Below are 21,995 nucleotides of genomic sequence, written 5' to 3' on the forward strand. Positions count from 1 at the left end.
AGATTTAGAGGAGGGGGGGTTTGGAGACGGATGATCCGCTGTGGCGACCCCTAACTGGAGCAGCAGAAAGAAGAAGAGGCTCTCAATCCGAAATTACTTCATAAAACAAACGATATAAGCAAACATTTACATGGGGAAAAAAAAGAAGAGTAGTGAATATATTGCAGATGGAATATTCAGGTTTATTTGAATATATTGGAGAAAAGTTTGGATGCTTTGTATGTTAGAATATTGAAGTACTGTATATTGGAGTCAAAACTGGATATTGCAATATACTGGCGCCCATATTGAAACGTGGTGCATTGGTGTATTAAAAAACTACTCAAGACATATTGGTATATTGGGATATAATATTAAAGGAACAGATCTATCCCTGGCAGTATCTGATCATCCTGATCATTAACACAAATTACTCTGAAGCCTTGAACGACAAAATCTCCAGGAACTGAGAATTACTCTTTCATTTGTTATTAAAAGGATAGTTTGTCTTTGTCTTATTTTGTTCTGTGAGCTCAGTATTTTTTTTCTAATGTGCACTAGGGGTGTAACCTAGTAGCACTATGTATAATGTTTTAACTGAAATACATTCGGATTTACAGTCAAATCAAGCATGGTTTACTTATCAAAATACTCTATAACCATATTACATTGAATGTAGCCAAAGGTAACTTGACGTCCCATTCGTAAACTATGGATATCGACCTAAACTTTGCTCTGCAGCTTCCACTCCTCTAGGAAGCTGGATTTCCTCTACATTTTGGACTGTTACTATGGAAATGTGTCCTCATTCATGACTTTTTTTTTTCATTTATCTTATATTTATTTTTATTCATTTATTTTATTTATATATATATATAAAAGCTATCCACAGAAGGTCAGCTGTAGAAAAAACGAAACACTGCACTATTTAACAAGACCCAGCATGTACATGTGCTGGTCTTGTGATGCAATTCCGGTGCAATGTGCTTTAATCCAGGTTGCCTTCGAGCAAACTGCGGCATCGGAGGTCAGAACAGCGGTGCACCTGGTTGATTATGGCAAATATAAAACTCTGAATCATTTCCAAAGGCCTGGAAACTGAACATGAAGGGATTGGCAGATTTCTGGAGGTTTTGAACGTAAAACTCTCATGTCACGGCCAATTGATCTTCTTGTTCTGTACATGTGAATCTGCTGCTTCGTGCTTATTCTACTTTTAAGCTCTTCTAATCTTCTTCTGCTTTTTTATGTCTTTCTTCCCTACTCTCAGACAACCAGTTGACACGGGTTAAAATGGTCTCCCCTCTTTCATTCCTTCTCTAATATGGTAATGACTTACCGGTGCTCTAACTTTGATAAACATGAATTTTCTTTCACGGTAATGAATGTCGGATAATGAGATCTGCATTCATGCAGGCATCTTAATCTTGAAACAACCGCTTGTAATGCAAGCCAATAACACTCATCATGTTGCCATGAAGATCGGCAGCATGGCCTTTCTTAAACGATGTTGTCAAAACCTCAATGGAGTTAAGATATGGTGTTAACAGGCTAATACACTGCAGTAGATATGGAGTTCTGGACACAACTGTGAGCTTGAACAAAGTCAGTGGTAGCTCATTGGACACGGCTCATCGATCATTGGTTATGGCTCTTAGTGGTCCCGGGACCATTGGTCAAGGTCATAAATTGCTTTAAAGGCTAATGGCTAGAGGATAAAAGACAATGAGGTCACAATCTAAAGAGAATAATAGGCAAAGGATACTATATATATCTGCTGAGTGACTTAAATCTGGTGCCATGACCCAATTTTATCATTTTTAGCTTTCCTCAATTGACACAATAAGTACATACACCCCAGTTAATAATCAATTATCTATTTTTTTTATCTCAATTAATAGCAAATGTTTTTGCAGACCACAGGTGAAATGTCATTAAGGAACTAGCATGGTCACAAGCATGACAACATGTCGGCTCACTCCTTAAGGCTTCAAGCTGATAAAAGAGTCCAGAAACAAAAGGCCCTTGACCATCAACTCCTCAGTCTCAGTTGTAAGTCACTTTAGATAAAGCAACAGCCAATTCTGACCCATTGCACCCCAGAGCTGATAAATCCAAATCAGGATTGAATGAGCAGGTCAGGAGTCACTGTCCATTCCGATCTCAGTCTTTCTTCTCACAGCTCTGTGAATTTTATATGGTATATGACACTTGCAGAGACACCCAAACCCTCAGTTTTTACATGCAGATAGCCTTCTCTGACATTACCCACACTGGGGACTAAAAAAGACAGATTAGCATTTGCATTTTTTATGCTTTGTGAGCAAAGATAGGTGATTTGCAATTAAAATGATAGGGCTGGAGATGAAGGATGGGAAAATAAACGGCAGGTAGCGTAGCCTGTTTCTGTTGTGCTCTGGATTGTAGCTGATAGAAATGAATCAAAGCAGACCTGCTTCTCATGGACTGACTTGCGGAAAGGAAGGAGTGGATCAATCCTTCATCTGCCATTGCCAGGGTTTTGGATCATTCCTATTGGTCAAAATCACAGGACCCCTAACACATGGTCTTTAGGACACGCCTAAACACTATCTCAGACTAATGAAATCCACATGGGCCATTTAAGGATGGGGAGAAGATTAGGCCATGTCCACACTTATACAGTACGTTTTTGTTGAAAATGCATTTTGTTCTCTCTGTTGTTGGTCGTCCGTCCACACCGGGACGCCGTTTCATAGTCAACCAAAATGTATCATTTTGAAAACAAAGTGGATAAATTGTAAAACGCCATTTCTTGCGCCGTAGTGTGGACTGTAAAAACGGAGGCTTTTGAAAACGATGACGGATTTTTTGATCATGTGACTTTGCCTTTCCTCGACATTGCTGCGAAGTTTAAAAGAACCGGGAAAAACAAATTACCTTGAATAAATAAAATAAATAATAATGTTATTATAAATGTATTTTAATGTTCTAATAAATCAATAGTAAATAAAAGCCAGGCGGAAATGACGCAGGTCCTCATGCTCAGTACAGGGACGCGAGTGTTATTAAACGTTTCCGTGTGGATGAGCAACTTTTAGGAAACGAATGAAAACGATAGTTTTTTTTAATGAAAACGCTGTTTTCGAATTTATCCGGATAAGTGTAGATGTAGCCTTAGTATGACCCCTCAATTCAGGCAAAAAATGCATATTCTGTATCCTAACTCCACACTCCATGGGGTCCAGTGCAGTTGCCAAAACGTTCCCCCTAATAAACACCCCAAGCACACTGATGTCCCAAATCTTGGTTCAATTAAAGTTTAAGTCCCAGATTAACACACTCAGGGACTTAATGCGGACCCATACATACCCAAACACTTTCTCAGGTGCCTAACACAAAGCTAAATACACACACAGAGCCCTAATACAGGCCAATATAAAGCCAAACACTTTTTTGTGCTAAATACAAGCCTAAATACATACTCAGGGCCTTATTCCGGTCCATACAGAGCCAATGGTTTCTCACAGGCCCAAACACACAGTTAGAGCGCTACCACAAGCCCAAGCATATACTTATGATCTTAACACAGGTTTAAACACACACTCAGGGCCAATACACAGCCAGGCTGAAGTAAATACTGTAACAATGGAAATACATGAGTGTAAAAGTGCTAGAAGGGGGTAAGAAAATGAAGTGCTCATTAATGTAGCATGCACGTGTTGCGGTGTGCCACCTCGATTAGCAATAGTCAATTGCGAAACACTCACTCGGTAGCAACTCGAAGTTAAACAGCTGGCTCTGTGGCATCAGCTGGGGTTGAGGAAATGAACATGATGCTGGTGGTCCCCAATCATCAACAAGGAAAGAGAGGCTTTAATGAGACAAAAACATCACACTGGAGTGAAGCATTTGAACACTACTATGGGACAAGAGCTGAAATTATTTGTTGAGTGTAGCGAATGCCAGGTGCGTTCCAATTATCCACTTGATGAAAAATTCGAACCAGCAGTGAAGCGTTCCAAACATTTGGTTACATTTTTCAAAATGGTACATGATATATCTTCAGGGGGAAAAAAATGAAAGAAATAAAACAGCTTCATTTCACCCATGACAAATAGATTTGTATTTTTTTATTGTGTGCTGCATAATGCAAGACAAAGCTACGCTATGTTTTATGTTGCCATAGTAACGTGCCCTATATCCAGGATTAGAAGTGATGCTTGCTTAAAGGTGTGTGTGTGTGTGCGTCTAGCTGATAATGACATACAGAACCCGGAGTTCATAAATCAGTGCTGCCAGCGTAGCTCTACGGCTCAGACGCTTTTCATTAGAAGGCATGAAAGTCGATCCGTTCCATCACACCCTCCCTCACATTTACTCACGCATACACACAGAGTCATCCATGACCATTAATTCAAGGGTAACACCTTAGCTGAGTCGCTGCAAAAAGAAAAAAAAAAAAAAAAAACACGATGTTCGTCACGCTGTTCAATGTTGCTATTAATAGTAAATTAGGCACGAGACAAAAATCAATGATGTCACAGGCGCAGCCTGACCTTTACTTATGGTCTGCGATATAAGTGTATTTGTGGTTGTTGTGAAAGCCTGTGAAACCTCCAGTCATGACATGGTTCGGTATTACCGAATATTTAAATAAGTTAAAGAAACGATTTATTCAGGGAAGGTTTATATCATTTATCGAGTGTGTGTATTTTTTTTTTTTTTTTTTTTTTTTATGTTGCCATGTGTGTTTGGTCCTGTCTCTACCCATGTCATGTCATTGGTTGTTTCCCTCGCATCTCTTTTTTGAACCCGCACCTGTTTTGAGTTTACCCTTGAATAGCTTGTGTATTCCCACCCCCATTTGTCCTTTGGTCTCTTCCTTATTCCTCCTCATTACATTGTTGCTGACCTGTTGACGTCTAGTCTAGTCAGTCTAGTCTAGTCTAGTCAGTCTAGTCAGTCTAGTCCAGTCTAGTCCAGTCTAGTCAATCTAGTCAGTCTAGTTAGTCTAGTCCAGTCTAGTCAGTCTAGTCAGTCTAGTCCAGTCTAGTCAGTCTAGTCCATCGAGTCCAGTCTAGTCAGTCTAGTCCAGTCTAGTCCAGTCTAGTCAGTCTAGGCCAGTCCAGTCTAGTCAGTGTAGTCCAGTCTAGTCAGTCTAGTCAGTTTAGTCCAGTCACTCCACGCTTCACGCCTTTTGTTTCATAAACTCTGTATACCTGCAACTTATGTCTCAACCCCCATTACATTGTATCAAATCAGAATTTGGTGAACTTTCAGCCTGGATGTGAGCCTGAGCTTACTAAATTTTAAAACCACAGATCAGACCCCGAACCACGAACGCCATCGAAAGCCATTCGGCTATAAAGTGTCTGGACAAACAGTCATGCAGAACATCACAACCCCTTTAATTAAGTCCGACACTGATTCTGTGGCCTTAATTACCGTGACACCTTCTCACACTGGGATTTAATCGAAGAGAGCACAAGCGACTGGCGACCCGAGAAGCCGTTCTTTTAGATTAAAGTGACAGCGTCCAACCCACCCACTGACAAGCATTACTATAGCAACAGTGGATAATAATAAACAATGAAAGGAACAATCAAAATCCAAGAGAAAAGACAAGGTGTTGATGAGAGCCCTAAATAACAGAGTGTTTACTTCAGTGGCTTTGAGAAAGTGTCAAATGAGCTCTCGGAAAAGAGCTACTCTCTTGTAGGGGTGGCATCGCCATGAAACGGCTGAATGTGGCAAAATGTGTGAAGATTACAACATGGGCTACAGGAATGTGCATAAAGTACGGAATTAATAAGCTAAAAAAAAAAAAATAATAATAAAAAATATTAACAATAATAATATACATTTTCCAGTAGTATTTAAATGAAGGTAAGAAATAATAATAAATAATAATAGTAATTACAATAATAATACTAATAATAGTAATAATAATAATACCTACCGTAATGTCCGGACTATAAAGCGCACCCTTGTATAAGCCGCACCCACTGAATTTGACAAAGATTTTTATTTTAAACATAAATAAGCCGCACCTGTCTATAAGCCGCAGGCTAAACTGAAACTAATGAACTTTACACAGGCTTTAATGAAAGACAGTGTCTGTTACACAGTGTAACGGGTGAAATATGTTGTGGCTCCTTTAAGAGCAGAGTGGCATTTTGGGAATAGCCTGCCGCCGCATTTTTCCGCTATTACTGCATGTGTGCAAGACTGAGGATTATGTCCTTATTATTTTCTGATGCTCATTTCTAAGTTTCTTTGACTAACCCGTAACGCTGTTGCCAAGAAAAAGAAAAAAGCACGAGTTTTGGAAACCTGTCTGTGCTTATATGATTTCTGTTGCAACTGGAGTTAGCGAGCTCTCCCTTCACCCAGACTCAACGCGTTACAACGGCTTGTATCTAAACAGTAGCCGACCAAGAAAGTCATTGTTCACTGTCTTCCTCCTTCCTTTCACAACTATTTCTCTCGAGAGTTTATCTTTTGGCATCGTCGTGCATTTAAAAATCTCCATCGGTGAAGCTTTTCTCCCGATGCCGTGCAGCTCAGAACACAGGTGAAGTGCGTTTTTTTTCGTTTCCGTTCTGACATTTCATTGGTCTAATGTTATGGGGCTCAGTTTTTTGGCTTGAAGTTTGTGAAACCTGGAAAAACCCAGAAAAAAATTCATAAATTAGCCGCTTCGTTGTTTAAGCCACGGGGTTCAAAACGTGGAAAAAAAGTAGCGGCTTATAGTCCGAAAAATACGGTACATTCTCTCCTAACAGAGTTTTAGACTGGTGGTATTCTTAGCCTGTGCCCTAACAAACCAGCATCAGTATGCATTTATTGATAAAGACTTCAAAGCACTTTTGTAAGTCTTCCTGAATAAAAGACTGTTAAATGCCATAAATATTAATTCCAACACTGGCTTTTTATGCAAAAGAAAAAACCCACAAATATCCACTGGTGGCAGAAAAGCACATGGGTTCATTATTAAAGCACAAGAAAAGAACTAACCAGACAATGCAAATGGAATCCTGCATGACTCTTTGTGTTCGTTTTTTTTATTCTCATTTCTGTTTTTGTGCCCCCCCCAGCCTGATCTGAGCCCAATCAAAGAGGAAGAGAGTCGTAGTGAGAGACAGCAGGAGGCCACTGATTGCTGAACTTCTCTCCGGTGTTACGATAATGACACACGCTAGTCCGGAAAGCAGTGAGCTCATGAAAGCTCTTGCGAGTTTAATGGTTTATGCGCCAAGTAAAAAAAAAAGAGAGAGAGAGAGAGATGAGCTGCAAATCCGACCCATTGTAACAAAGATGTCGCCTCACATTCAGCAGCACGGCAGTGACACCCAATATTTGCAACGTTTGCATTTGCACCACTGAAACACACACACATTCTGTTTCTCTCTCTTTTTTCTCTTTCTTTCTCTCTCTTCCTCATGCTCGAAAATGAAGGTGCAAAGCTGTCTCTGGCAGCCACTCGGCGTAATTAGTGTTTTGATACGCTGCACTTTACTCCGGTGCATATTGCTTTTGATTGCTCCTTTCCTCTCCATCTTTAAGTACCCTCATGCTATTCTGATTCTATAATCCATGTTAATGTCAAGCCCAGTCACAGCCCCACATGAGAGATGGCAAAAGTACACACATCCTTCACTCAAGTAGAAGTACAGATACTCATGTTTTAAAAGACTCTGGTGAAAGTTCTGACTACACTTTTTTACCCAAGTTAAGTCAAGAAGTTTGGGCTCTGACATGTAGTTGAGAAAAAGTAGCCATTATTACTACCTGTTTTAGTGTCACGCTGGAAACTGGACCTCACATAATTTTAATATATTAATACAAAATAATTTTGTTGTCTAATGAACGTATCCAGACTGAACATCCACCATATAGAACACAAGCAGAGAAAAGATGATGATGATCATGTGATCAGAAACGTCTCTGTTCTCAGTCATGTTCACATCACTGACTCCCTCTGTCTCATCCACGTTCACCTCATACTTCTTGTTTCCTTCTGCCTTCTCATCAATAGCTTCATAATCTAGACTACGTCTGTGGTGTGTGAGAGCCAGGAAATGATACACCAGTGGTGGATTGAAAAGTCGCGCGATGAGAAGAAACAGGTTGATGGGCTGAAAACGGTGCAGTGAGAAGAAAAAATATCGATCATGTCACCAAAAACTAGTCTGGTTTGGAAAGTAAAAAGTAGAAAGAACAGATATTTGTGTAAAAATGTAATGAGTGAAAGTAAAACGTCCAAAAAAAAAATAGTGCAGTAAAGTACTGATACTCGAAAAATCTAGTTAAGTACAGTAACGAAGTATTTGTACTTCGTTACTTCCCATCACTGGCACCCCCCTCCACACACACACACACACACACACACACACACACACACACACACACACACACACACACACACCACAATCTGTACTTATGGAGAATGTTTCTTAATGAGCATGTGGTTTTGAAAGCTGAATGCTGGTGTGCTCAAAATGGAAAAGAGACTCCTGTGTGTTTCAGTTTCACACACACATATACGCATATGTCACACACCTGGGCGGCTGGCGATAAGACCGTGTCTGAACTGAAAGCTTGTAATCAGTCAGACACGACGAGCCTCATTTCGCCAAACCGCCCTGAAACAAACTTATTAGCAAAGATGGCCTTTTCTAACACTGCAGCTGCTTGTGTCATTACAACGTTGTTCCCAATGTTGTTATCGTTTCTGGGTGTGCTATCAAATCCCATCCCAAACATTTTCTCCATAGGTTCTGAGGGAAAGAACAGTTGAATACACAAAGACAAGTCTGGAACATGGCCTCTACTTTTGATACTTTGAAAGGAACGTCTGTAGTATTTTCGATCCGATAGCGCTTTTGTTTCTAAACAAAAACTGACTTTAAAAGTACTGAGCCAGGCTTAAACCAAGAGATGCCAACTAGAATGATGTTTCCATGGCAACAACTTAGTACAAGTAACATTTAAGAAATAAAGAACGTGGATATGGTCAAATAAACCTGAAAATATCGTAAGTCGAGTAATTTAGCAAACAAAGCAATTTACGGTATTGTAATGTATAAATTATAGAGTATATTTGTAAGTGGCAGCGAACACGTAGTCAGTCAGCGTTCCAATTCATCCCAAAGGTCTCCAACAGGGTTGGAGTCAGAACTATAAGTAGCAGGCCACTCAAGATCCACTCCAACTCATGTAAGGTATGTAACTTCATGGATCTGGCTTTGTAAACAGGAGCATCGTCACGCTGGAACAGGTTTGGGTCTCCTAGATTTTCCTAAGGGAAAATTTTATGCTACTGCATCCAAAGACTTGTCTATATAGTGTATATAACATAACTGCTCATTAACGAGTCATTATCGAGTGGAATTGGAGATAAGGTGGTAGAATCTTTGGATGTTTGTTCACACCACTCCCTTAACAACTGCAACGTTTCGGTCCAATTAAATCGAACACATCCAGCCTAATTACACACAGGATCTCAAAACCTGGTTGATTTTAACCCTGGGGGTCATAAAGGCCATGCAGCACTCTCTTATTATCTGATCTATAAGCATTGACCTGCTCCACAAACAAAAGCCCTTTCAAAGGTCCTGATAAATTGCACATTTCCATGGTTACTAATGCAAAGACTAGAATTGTACAATAAAAAAAAAAAAAACATGAAAAAATCCCCTGCAGGGCTTTTCCGAATAAACGGTCACATGAGGTAATAGATATTAGCCGATTTATATCGGCTCGAAGACATGGCGGAAATGTCTACCGTTTCCACGTTAGCGCATTAAAATGGAAATCTACACAAAAGGGCATCCTTATCACAAGCCATGATTAGCAGCCCCTTCCACTTAATTAGCCTTTGATGTAAGAGCGCCTGGAAGAGACACCTTTTATTTCACACCAAATTATATTTGCCTAATAAAACAGGCCGGAATGGATTTAGAGTTCGCTGCGAATGCTGTGATTTTTATTTTTTTTCCCCACTATCCTCTTGCATTCTTGTTCTTCCCTCCAATAGCTTCTAGCATCAACGTCTTTCCATGAAAAGACCTTTCCAGCGAGTTCATTTCATTTTGTGCACAAGTCCTATACACTTTTCTACTCTGCAAGACTTTGACCGATGTTTTAACCACCAAAATCTGATCCTGGTTTTTCCAGATGCCTGCTCCAGCCTCCTGATGGGCTTAGATGCTTTCATTCGGATCCAAGGTCAGGATGTTCCACATGGAAAACCTCTGGCGTCAGAGGATTACTGGACATTCGAAGGGCGTGACGGCAACCGCTTTCTATGCTTATCTCTGCAATCTGCTCTTAAAATATGGCGAATCTTGTGCGTCAAGCGATGACGCCGCGACGACGACACGGGATTATAAAGAGATATAAATAGTAGAGTCAGCGATTAGACTTAAAGCTGCTGCATGAGGGGCTTGAGGGTTTGCGTAAGAAATTACTGACCATTAAAATGTCACTGTACAGGTGACGCACAGTCAAACAAGATCAAACGTTCTAAACGTTCTAAAGATTCTAAACGTTCATTCTCACAATTAACAAAGAATTCTTTAATAAATACACTGCCACACATCATTGCAGACTATAGGACACTTCAGCACTTGTCAATGTCTCCAAGCACACACACAATACAGACATAAATCTGCCATTTGTATGTTAACTGTTACCATAAAAAGCACTCAAATCCCTTCTAATCCTTTGGCCTTGTCACTTTTTTTACGACCCCGGGATATTTTATTATTCCGTCTAGACTGATGTTTTTTCCGTCTGGCTTTGGGTAAAGACTTATTTCCATCTGCTGGTTTCTTTAAGGTCAGACAAAAAAATAAATAAATAAAAAGCAACCCAAATAAAAAAAAAGGCGTGTATTTGAGGGAGCTGTGAGGAGGCAACGATGTGCCTGTGCTCGAGGCTGCTCTGCTGTGGGACAAGCAACAAATGTAGTGCGTCATTGAAGCCTTTACGGAAAGCAATGCTGACAGGCACTATGCTCCCACACTGCCTAAGTGCACACTTTAAATTCAGCGCTCGCTGCCTGTGCGGTTCGCACACAATAACAGATGCTGTGGAGCTGCGAAAGAGCCACCGCAAAGCCTGAGGCCCTCGCGCACCAGGCAGCGTGAAAACGAGCTCCGCTGCTGCATTTGCCATTTGGAAGGTAACCAGGAAACATTATGGAACTCTAGCAAGCCTGTGATTCCGGCGCAAATCGGCTGAAGCTCACAGAGAAACACAGTGCACACCCACATCAGCACACATCCCTCACCAGCAAAATGCTACAGAGGACCGAAACAAGTTTTACGTCCCTCGCTCCAGATTCTCAGCTGAATATATTGTCAGAAATACAGTCCACAAGCAGCCAGTTGTCATATGAGATTACTAAAAATATCTCCCTCAATAAACAACTATAAATATAATTACTAATAATATCTGCATTCAAGCTTCCCTGGTGGTCTAGTGGTTAGGATGCGGCGCTCTTACCGCTGCGGCCCGGGTTCGATCCCCAGCCACTAGGGTTTTACAAGCCTTAGTGCCGGTCCCAAGCCCGGATAAATGGGGAGGGTTGAGTTAGGAAGGGCATCCAGCATAAAAACATGCCAAATCAAACATGCGGATGGTCCGCTGTGGCGACCCCTAATGGGAGAAGCCGAAAGAAAGTTTATCTGCACTCTCACTTACATTTTTGTCTCAAATCCCCAAAAATATTGCAGCAGGTTTAAGACACAATGTTTTCATTATATACTGTGCTTTACAGGCTACAGCGTGCAGTTAAAAGAGCGATTAATGGCTATTGCGCATATATTGTGTCCTCCAATGAAAATCTGCCAGTGTCCGACTTTCCTACAAACAATCGTCAAACCGAGAACCAAAAGGAACCAAACCCGAGGACGCAATTAGCGCGACAACTTTAAACCACCTCGGGAAAAAGGAGGAAATGATTCTGGAGGATAGTATAGCAAGAGGAGAACCTTATCAAGTTAAGGAGGGAAAAAATACCACCAGATGTTTTTGTTTGCTGCTAGCTACGATTAGCGAGAGAACGCTGCTCTGAAAGCGCCGCGGCTTGATGACAAAACTTCGAACGAGTCTTATTTGTGACATATATGTGTTTGTGTGTGTATACACATCCTGCCGATCCATACTGTTAAATGTTTGACCTAAATAGAAATGTTTTAAAGCATCTCTTTCAAAGTGTTCAGCGGTTCATCATCAGTATTTTGTGGCTGAGGTTGTATAAGTGTGACATTGCTGATCCAGGAGGAAATAAAAACCACACAGCAGCACCTGTAATAGATGGAATCACCAATCATTCTCTTCCCAATAGTCCTTTTCTTATTGCACAATGCCCTTACTGGTGATGGTGACCCATAACCCATGACCCTTTGTAGCTCCCTCTCCATGCTAAATTGGGTACAGCGATCTCTGATTGGCTTAACCTACAGATTAAGGAAACTTTTTCTGTTTATCGCCACCTATCTTCTAGTCTCTGCTGTTATTAAAGGTTGCATTCGCTGTCACTGTTCGTTCTCTGGAATCCTCCCAGTAGGGCAGTTAAGGAGACGGATATAGGAGAGGAGGATGATGCTTGTCTCTGTTCGAATGACAGACGAGGTAACAACCTCAAGCAGCGGTCACACTAGACTGAACATAAAGTATACAACAGCAGTTTCCTAAACTTTTGTAATCACACGGGCATTTTTATTGAGCCCGATAGGTGCGGTGTGACTCCTAGTTACTTCTAACACGTATAAAACTGGATGGAGCCAATTTGATTGGAATGATAAGTAAAAATAAATAAACTAAATGCAATTCTTTCGGTACTTAAGAAGCTTCTTCGCATATCTGTACTTTAATAAAGTGTTTCCATTTAGGGAGACTTTTACTCCACTACATTTCCAAGTCAAATCTCTTCCTTTTTACTAGATTTTTACAAAATCAGTTGTTCCTTTTAATTAACGAGTGGATAAAAACAGCCATAACCTTATGTGCGAAAGTTTCTTTTGAAACATAATTAGATTTTTTGTATTTGATGATCAATTTCATAGATATCAATCAGTGTTTGATTAATTAATACCATTCTATTCTAATAGATCGGTGTGCTGAAAGTAACATTAGCATCTTTTTACATTTCTTTCTTTCGGCTTCTCCCATTAGGGGTCGCCACAGCGGATCATCCGCATGTTTAATTTGGCACATGTTTTCATGCCCTTCCTAACGCAACCCTCCCCATTAATCCGGGCTTGTGACCGGCACTAAGGCTCGTGCAACCCTAATGGCTGGGGTTGGTTCCCTGACCGGGGATTGAACCCCTCCCGCAGCGTTGAGAGCGCCGCACCATAACCACTAGACCACCAGGGGACCTTAGCATCGTTTCACATAAACAGATCAAGAATTATCAAAAATGATAACAGTAACATTATAGCCATAATAAATCATAGTACTTTGTATTCTTAAGTACATTTAAAGGCAAATACTTTAGTACTTTTGCTTAAGTTTAAAGTGATATTTTAATTAGTGTATATCTACTTTAACTCAACTACATGGTTTGAGTACTTCAACCACCACTGGTCATGCAACACAAAGAGACAGTGGAAATCTTGGTCAATGAACAGATCAGGGCTAACAGGGCTAAGTGGGAAACATTAACGCTAACCCCAAACAGCTCAGATATCAAAACTCTGGTTGAACAATAAAGGCTTGCTAATGTCAGCCATACGAACACAGGGACTGAACAAAATATATCATAAGTACTGTATGATCTTATTTTAATGCGTGTATTTTATAGCGCATTTGCCATGTGAGATCGTAGTTTTCTGGGAAGTGGAGATGTAACTTTGCTACTGTATGACCTCAAAAATGTCATTCTTGTTCAAATATTATAATTTTCTCCACATTAATTAGTCCATGTTTTTGAAGCTACCATGAATTTTTTATATTGGTTTTGAATGTTTTTTTCAGGGTTTAACTGATAATCAGTATAAAAATGAGATCCTTTAGTTTACCATTGTATTTTTGCCATAAATTCCTTTGTTCCTGAAATATTCAGTCATTTTTATATGCTTCTTTTTACATTTCCTCGATTTTGGTTTTGTTCTGGTCCTGTCTGGACTAAGATTCAGGTTCTGGTTCAGCCCCTATCTTACTGTAGCATTAATATGTTACCGGACTGTGTTCACCTGTTTTATGTTAGGTCATCGCCTATTCATGCCACCTTTCTTTTTTCATTTATTTTAAATGAAAAAAATTATTTTTTATTACACCCCCCCCCCCCGATTACCCACTACAGGGTGTTTTTTTTATTATTTAACATTGTAATCAATAGTAGTGAAATGCAGTTTTTATATATTAAGTGCATCTTTATAGTGTGTTTACTTACACTGTTGAAAATGTGTTTGTTAGGCTATAAAAACTGCTAGACAGTGGCAGGGGACCACCACACCTCACTAGCACCATTACTGATGTCAAGTATACATCATTACAACAGAGACGTATAATACATTTTAATGCTATAGCGTCTTTAAAAAATGGACAAAATAATTTTTTTCCAAAATCAACAAGCTTAATTGCTATAATGAATATCTAATTCACTCGCTCCCTGATTAGAATTTTTTTTTCCCTTCATGAAAATAGAAAGTGAGTGCAAGCAAGGATAAAGGTCACAGCAGCTGCTTTTATTGGAGAACGGTTTGCATTCTGAGAGAACTCTCACTCGGAATGCAGTCACCTCCTGCTCTCTAATTGAGTCTCCAGGGCGATAAGGGAAAGAGGACGAGAGGAAGACTGGAGGATCCTGAGAGAGGAGGCATGCCAAAAGGGCAACGAATGATAAGATGCAGACTTTAAAAAAATGATAGAGGAAGGCAGATTTAATGCTCCCTCACTCACTTGTTCACTCAATATGTCACCCATAGTCTCACTTATTTACTAACTATCTGACTCACCAATCATTTATTCACTCAGTCACTCACTATCTTACTCAGTACCTCACTTATACACTCACTATCTCACTTACACACTCACTATCTCACTTATACACTCACTATCCTACTTATACACTCACTATCTCACTCAGTACCTCACTTATACACTCACTATCTCACTTAAACACTCACTATCTCACTTACACACTCACTATCTCACTTATACACTCACTATCTTACTTATACACTCACTATCTTACTCAGTACCTCACTTAAACACTCACTATCTCACTTACACACTCACTATCTCACTTATACACTCACTATCTTACTTATACACTCACTATCTCACTCAGTACCTCACTTATACACTCACTATCTCACTTAAACACTCACTATCTCACTTATACACCCACTATCTCACTTATACACTCACTATCTCACTTATACACTCACTATCTCACGTAAACACTCACTATCTCACTTAAACACTCACTATCTCACTTAAACACCCACTATCTCACTTATACACTCACTATCTCACTTATACACCCACTATCTCACTTATACACCCACTATCTCATATTCTGAGAGAACTCTCACTCGGAATGCAGTCACCTCCTGCTCTCTAATTGAGTCTCCAGGGCGATAAGGGAAAGAGGACGAGAGGAAGACTGGAGGATCCTGAGAGAGGAGGCATGCCAAAAGGGCAACGAATGATAAGATGCAGACTTTAAAAAAATGATAGAGGAAGGCAGATTTAATGCTCCCTCACTCACTTGTTCACTCAATATGTCACCCATAGTCTCACTTATTTACTAACTATCTGACTCACCAATCATTTATTCACTCAGTCACTCACTATCTTACTCAGTACCTCACTTATACACTCACTATCTCACTTACACACTCACTATCTCACTTATACACTCACTATCCTACTTATACACTCACTATCTCACTCAGTACCTCACTTATACACTCACTATCTCACTTAAACACTCACTATCTCACTTACACACTCACTATCTCACTTATACACTCACTATCTTACTTATACACTCACTATCTTACTCAGTACCTCACTTAAACACTCACTATCTCACTTACACACTCACTATCTCACTTATACACTCACTATCTTACTTATACACTCACTATCTCACTCAGTACCTCACTTATACACTCACTATCTCACTTAAACACTCACTATCTCACTTATACACCCACTATCTCACTTATACACTCACTATCTCACTTATACACTCACTATCTCACGTAAACACTCACTATCTCACTTAAACACTCACTATCTCACTTAAACACCCACTATCTCACTTATACACTCACTATCTCACTTATACACCCACTATCTCACTTATACACCCACTATCTCATATTCTGAGAGAACTCTCACTCGGAATGCAGTCACCTCCTGCTCTCTAATTGAGTCTCCAGGGCGATAAGGGAAAGAGGACGAGAGGAAGACTGGAGGATCCTGAGAGAGGAGGCATGCCAAAAGGGCAACGAATGATAAGATGCAGACTTTAAAAAAATGATAGAGGAAGGCAGATTTAATGCTCCCTCACTCACTTGTTCACTCAATATGTCACCCATAGTCTCACTTATTTACTAACTATCTGACTCACCAATCATTTATTCACTCAGTCACTCACTATCTTACTCAGTACCTCACTTATACACTCACTATCTCACTTACACACTCACTATCTCACTTATACACTCACTATCTTACTTATACACTCACTATCTCACTCAGTACCTCACTTATACACTCACTATCTCACTTAAACACTCACTATCTCACTTACACACTCACTATCTCACTTATACACTCACTATCTTACTTATACACTCACTATCTTACTCAGTACCTCACTTAAACACTCACTATCTCACTTACACACTCACTATCTTACTCAGTACCTCACTTAAACACTCACTATCTCACTTACACACTCACTATCTCACTTATACACTCACTATCTTACTTATACACTCACTATCTCACTCAGTACCTCACTTATACACTCACTATCTCACTTAAACACTCACTATCTCACTTATACACCCACTATCTCACTTATACACTCACTATCTCACTTAAACACTCACTATCTCACGTAAACACTCACTATCTCACTTAAACACTCACTATCTCACTTAAACACCCACTATCTCACTTATACACTCACTATCTCACTTATACACCCACTATCTCACTTATACACCCACTATCTCACTTATACACTCACTATCTCACTTAAACACTCACTATCTCACTTATACACTCACTATCTCACTTATACACTCACTATCTCACTTATACACCCACTATCTCACTTATACACTCACTATCTCACTTATAAACTCACTATCTCACTTATACACCCACTATCTCACTTATAAACTCACTATCTCACTTATACACCCACTATCTCACTTATACACTCACTGTCTCACTTAAACACTCACTGTCTCACTTAAACACTCATTGTCTCACTTAAACACCCACTATCTCACTTATACACTCACTGTCTCACTTATACACTCACTGTCTCACTTATACACTCACTATCTCACTTATACACTTACTATCTCACTTATACAATTATTTATTCACTCAGACACTTACTCACTCATTCTCACATAGTAACTTCCTCATTATCTCACTCATACATTAACTCACTCACTCATTCCATCACTCTCTCACTTATTCACTGGATCATTTAATCACTTACTAACCATCTAATTCACACAACTATCACTCCATCACTCATTTCCCCATGATCTCAATTACTTCATTATTCCTTACTTTCTGGCTCATTCCTCATGAACTCACACAGTCCTATTCAGTCCACGGCTATCTCTCTCTCTCTCTCTCTCTCTCTCTCTCTCTCTCTCTCTCTTCCTTATTGAGTCACTTACTTTTTCATTAATGTACTCCCTCTGTCACTTGCAAGCACGCTTCCTCATTATGTCCCTTCACTCACTCCCACGTTATTGCACAGACTCTCACTCTTTCCTTCAGTTACTCACACATTAACTGTCACTCCATGTTTTCTTTTACTGTAGATACTACTCACTATTCCTGCATTCCCTTCTTCATTAATACCAAAATACTGGCATCTTCAGCTAAATAAATATTCCCTCGTTCTTTCCTTTTTACTCTTTCATGGTATAGAGACAAAGCCAGGGCAGTTTCGCTGCGCTGTACTGTTAAGTACTAAACCTAAACCTGCTGTATTTGATGTGTGTGTGTGTGTGTGTGTGTTGGCTTTAGAACACTCATTGTGAATTCAAATGACAATGTGTGTGTGTGTGTGTGTGTGTGTGTGTGTGTGTGTGTGTGTGTGTGTGTGTGTGTCAAATAGAGACTGTCCATTAGTTAAAAAAAAAAGAAAAACACACAAAAAAAACCACACAAAAAGCACTGCATTGATTAAAAAAACCTCAGGCCCCTAAAAACTTTGCACTTTGCTTTTGTATTCACGGACATGAAAGGCAACTCTTCAAACCCGCAGGTGTGTGGGAGATGCTTTTAGGTCGCTTGAGAGGTCCTGAAATTACAATATGGCTTTCAGGCTCGGTGTTTCATACAGCAGGGAGCAATATTCTCCTCAAAGAACTATAATAAATATTCTTTATAAAATATAGAATATATCAAATCTATATAATTATATTCTATATAAATATTCTGCTAGGAGACCCAAACCTGTTCCAGCATGACAAAACCCCTGTGCACAAAGCCAGCTCCCTGAAGATATTCTTTACATGTGTAGGAGTGGAAGATCTTTGGTGGCTTCTTATAGAGCTCTCATAGCCCTATTGAACACCTTTGGGATGAACTGGAACCTGGCTGCACCCCAGGCCTCCTCACCCCAGGCCTCCTCACCTCACCCACATCATTACCTCACGTTACTAACATTTGTATAACACTTGTTATACCAACATTTGTATAACCTCAAATCCCCACAATCTCCTGGAGCCTCATGCCAGAAGGTGGAGGTTGATTATGTCAGAGGAGGATATGCCAGTGGAAATTGTTATGTCTGTACTTTTGAGAGTCACAAACAACTGGAACCAAATTTCTTGTGTGTGTCAACAGATGTGGCCCAATAAACCTGATTCTGATTCTGAGGTTTATTATAGCAGCAAAATGGAGACTTAATGTGGAATGGGATGTTTAAATCTTATGATTGCTTTATACAAACGTTTGTCCATATAATGTATGTAGTACATATTGATCAGAGAATTATAAAAATGAAACAATTTATTATAAAAATATATATTTGATTGTGTTGCTGTTACGCTGGAAGAACAAGCAGAAGCCGAAGTTCGACAGAACGGAGGTGCTTTAATGAAATTAGGGAAAGTAGAGAAACCAAACCAGCTGTAAACACGGGAACACAGATATACACCAACAAAGAGTAGTTCATGAGATAAATCCACAGAGTAGGTCACAGAGTAGCAAATCCACAGGGTAAATCCACAAGGAGATAAGTCCATAGGAATGGTAGTCAGTAAGGTCCTGAGATGTTCACCAGACTAAACAGTAGAACATGCGGAGAGTGCTGGGAAGTGTGTGTGTGTGTGTGTGTGTGTGTGTGTGTGTGTATATAGTGGGTGAGCTGATGAGTGTCAGGTGTGTGTGATTAGTAGGATGGGGAGCTGCTAGGAGGAATGTGTGGTTCTAGTGAAGGTGTGGCTGGTGGATCCCTGACATAACATCAAATCAGTAGACATTTCCACTTATGGCATTTGGCAGATAAATCTTATCCAATGTGACTTACATTTATCTCATTTATACTGTATAACTGAGCAGCTATGGAGTTGAAGACCTTACACAAGGGTAAGGCAGGAATTTGAATTCACAACCTTCAGATCCAAAGTCCAATGCCTCAGCCACTGAGCTACCACCAAATCTTCACAAACGTGTGCATGTCTAAAATATTGCTAATCGAACCAATTTGGATAATAATCCCCATTTCCTGCAATTCCTTATTTCTGTTTTCCGGACGTCGTTATCAGGAAGACAATAAGAGCAAACGTTGCGTCGCCGCGATGGCGTCTAACGAACAGATGCGAGGGCGAGTTCAAATCCCTGACACGGCTCGCCTTTTAATGTGCTGAGCTCTGCACCAAAACCGCATTCTGCCTCACCCTGGAGTCTCTTTGTATATGAGCATCCACCAAATAAAAAAAAAAAAAAAAACTTGCATTTAAATGTGAATATGGGGGAAGGAGAAAAAAGTACACGAACAACTTCTTTTCAGCAACTATAGAAATGACAGTCTCTTCAGAAACAGCTATAACCTGTACAATTTTTTTTTTTTACTTTTCCAATTTCCGAGGTGAAAGAAGGCTGACGTGCTGAATAAGCAGCAGTATCTTATTCAGCAAACATCTATTATGGATTTATTTATTTATTTTGAAGAGGCATTGAACAGTTCGTGAATTACATTTGCATATTCCGACTCGAGCTCTATCTCAGCTTTGAAAAAAATAAATAAATAAATAACACAAAGGCAAAAAAATAAAAAATACAAACAGAACATATATTTTCATTTTAAATATCCAGTGTGAGATTGAACTGGTCGGTGGATGAAGTTTTTTCAAACTTTTCCATACTGTAAAGAGAGGAACAGGATGATCTTCTGCTGTTGTGGTCCCTGAACATCAAGTTTCCTTGTGTTGCGCGATTCTGAGATGCTTTTCTGCTCGGTACGGATGTAAAGTCTTCTTTTTTTCTCCAAATCAAGAGTTTTTTCTTCCCATCATTATCATATTTAAGCATAAGGTCCCCTGGTGGTCTAGTGGTTAAGATGCAGCGCTCTCACCGCTGCAACCCGGGTTCGATCCCCGGTCAGGGAACCATCCCCAGCCACTCTTAGTGCCGGTCCCAAACCCGGATAAATTGGGGAGGGTTGCGTTAGGAAGGGCATCCAGCGTAAAACATGTGCCAAATCAAACGTGCGGAGGATCCGCTGTGGCGACCCCTAACGGGAGAAGCCGAAAGAAAGTTATTATCATATTTAAGCATGTGCTCAGGCTAAGGACGGCCGTGACCCTTTTTAACAGCTAGCATTCTCAGATCGGTCATTTGTTTTCATATATACTGTAATAGATGGGTTTGAACCGAGGTTGTGACCCGACATTTTCATCCTAGGCTATAATTAATGCAGACTGAACAAATAAAATGAAATATAATATACATGAACAAAAGAGAAATCCAAATCAAATCCATATTTGATCTGACCACTCGTCATCATCTGTTCTTCTAGGTACACTTGCACATGGGTTTTGAAGACACTTGGCAGGCAGGTTGTACAAAAACATCTTGGAGAACTAACCACAGATTTTCTGTGGATGTTGGGTACCTCACATTTTTGTCACTTTATGTAATCCCAGAGAGAAGGTCCCCTGGTGGTCTAGTGGTTAGGATGCGGCGCTCTCACTGCTGCGGCCCGGGTTCGATCCCCGGTCAGGGAACCAACTCCAGCCTCTATTAGTGCCGGTCCCAAGCCAGATAAATGGGGAGGGTTGCATTAGGAAGGGCATCCAGCGTAAAAACATGCCAAATCAAACATGCAGATGATCCGCTGTGGCGACCCCTAATGGGAGAAGCTGAAAGAAAGTAGTAGTATGAAATCCCAGACAGACTCGATGATGTTGAGATTAGGACTTGGGTCAGGCCCAAACCATCAATTCTATTTCTCCTCGATCTTCTCTATGATGAATTCTTAACTATCTTAAGGTAGTTCTTAATATAATTCAGTTGTTAATAGCAGTATATCTGAAGTTGTTTTCCTTCTGCAGAATAAGTTTGGGGGCAATCAGATGCCTCAAATAAACTCTTAACACTTATTTATGAAACCTTTCTAATTTTAAAGCATTTTTCAAACCTGCCTAAAACCTTTGCACAATACCGGCTATATAATAAGGATGTCCATCTCCATAAACGAGGCCCATGCGATTGATATCTCAATGGATACATACATTAAACGATACATTAAAGATACATGAAGCAGATACCAATGCGATAGGATTCACCCCATTATA

General features: G+C 40.0%; 1 protein-coding gene and 1 long non-coding RNA gene across 2 annotated transcripts in view; one reads left to right on the plus strand and one right to left on the minus strand.

Annotated features, from left to right (window-relative positions):
* The window catches only part of LOC310719590 (mannosyl-oligosaccharide 1,2-alpha-mannosidase IA), a 207,509-nt gene that overhangs the window by 82,526 nt on the left and 102,988 nt on the right, over window positions 1-21,995 (minus strand). The window lies entirely within an intron of this gene.
* LOC310719601 overlaps window positions 1-21,995 on the plus strand; it is a 310,811-nt gene that overhangs the window by 28,190 nt on the left and 260,626 nt on the right. The window lies entirely within an intron of this gene.

This window comes from Silurus aristotelis (assembly GCF_946808225.1).
Source record: "Silurus aristotelis genome assembly, chromosome: 25".
Classification (NCBI taxonomy): Eukaryota; Metazoa; Chordata; class Actinopteri; order Siluriformes; family Siluridae; genus Silurus; species Silurus aristotelis.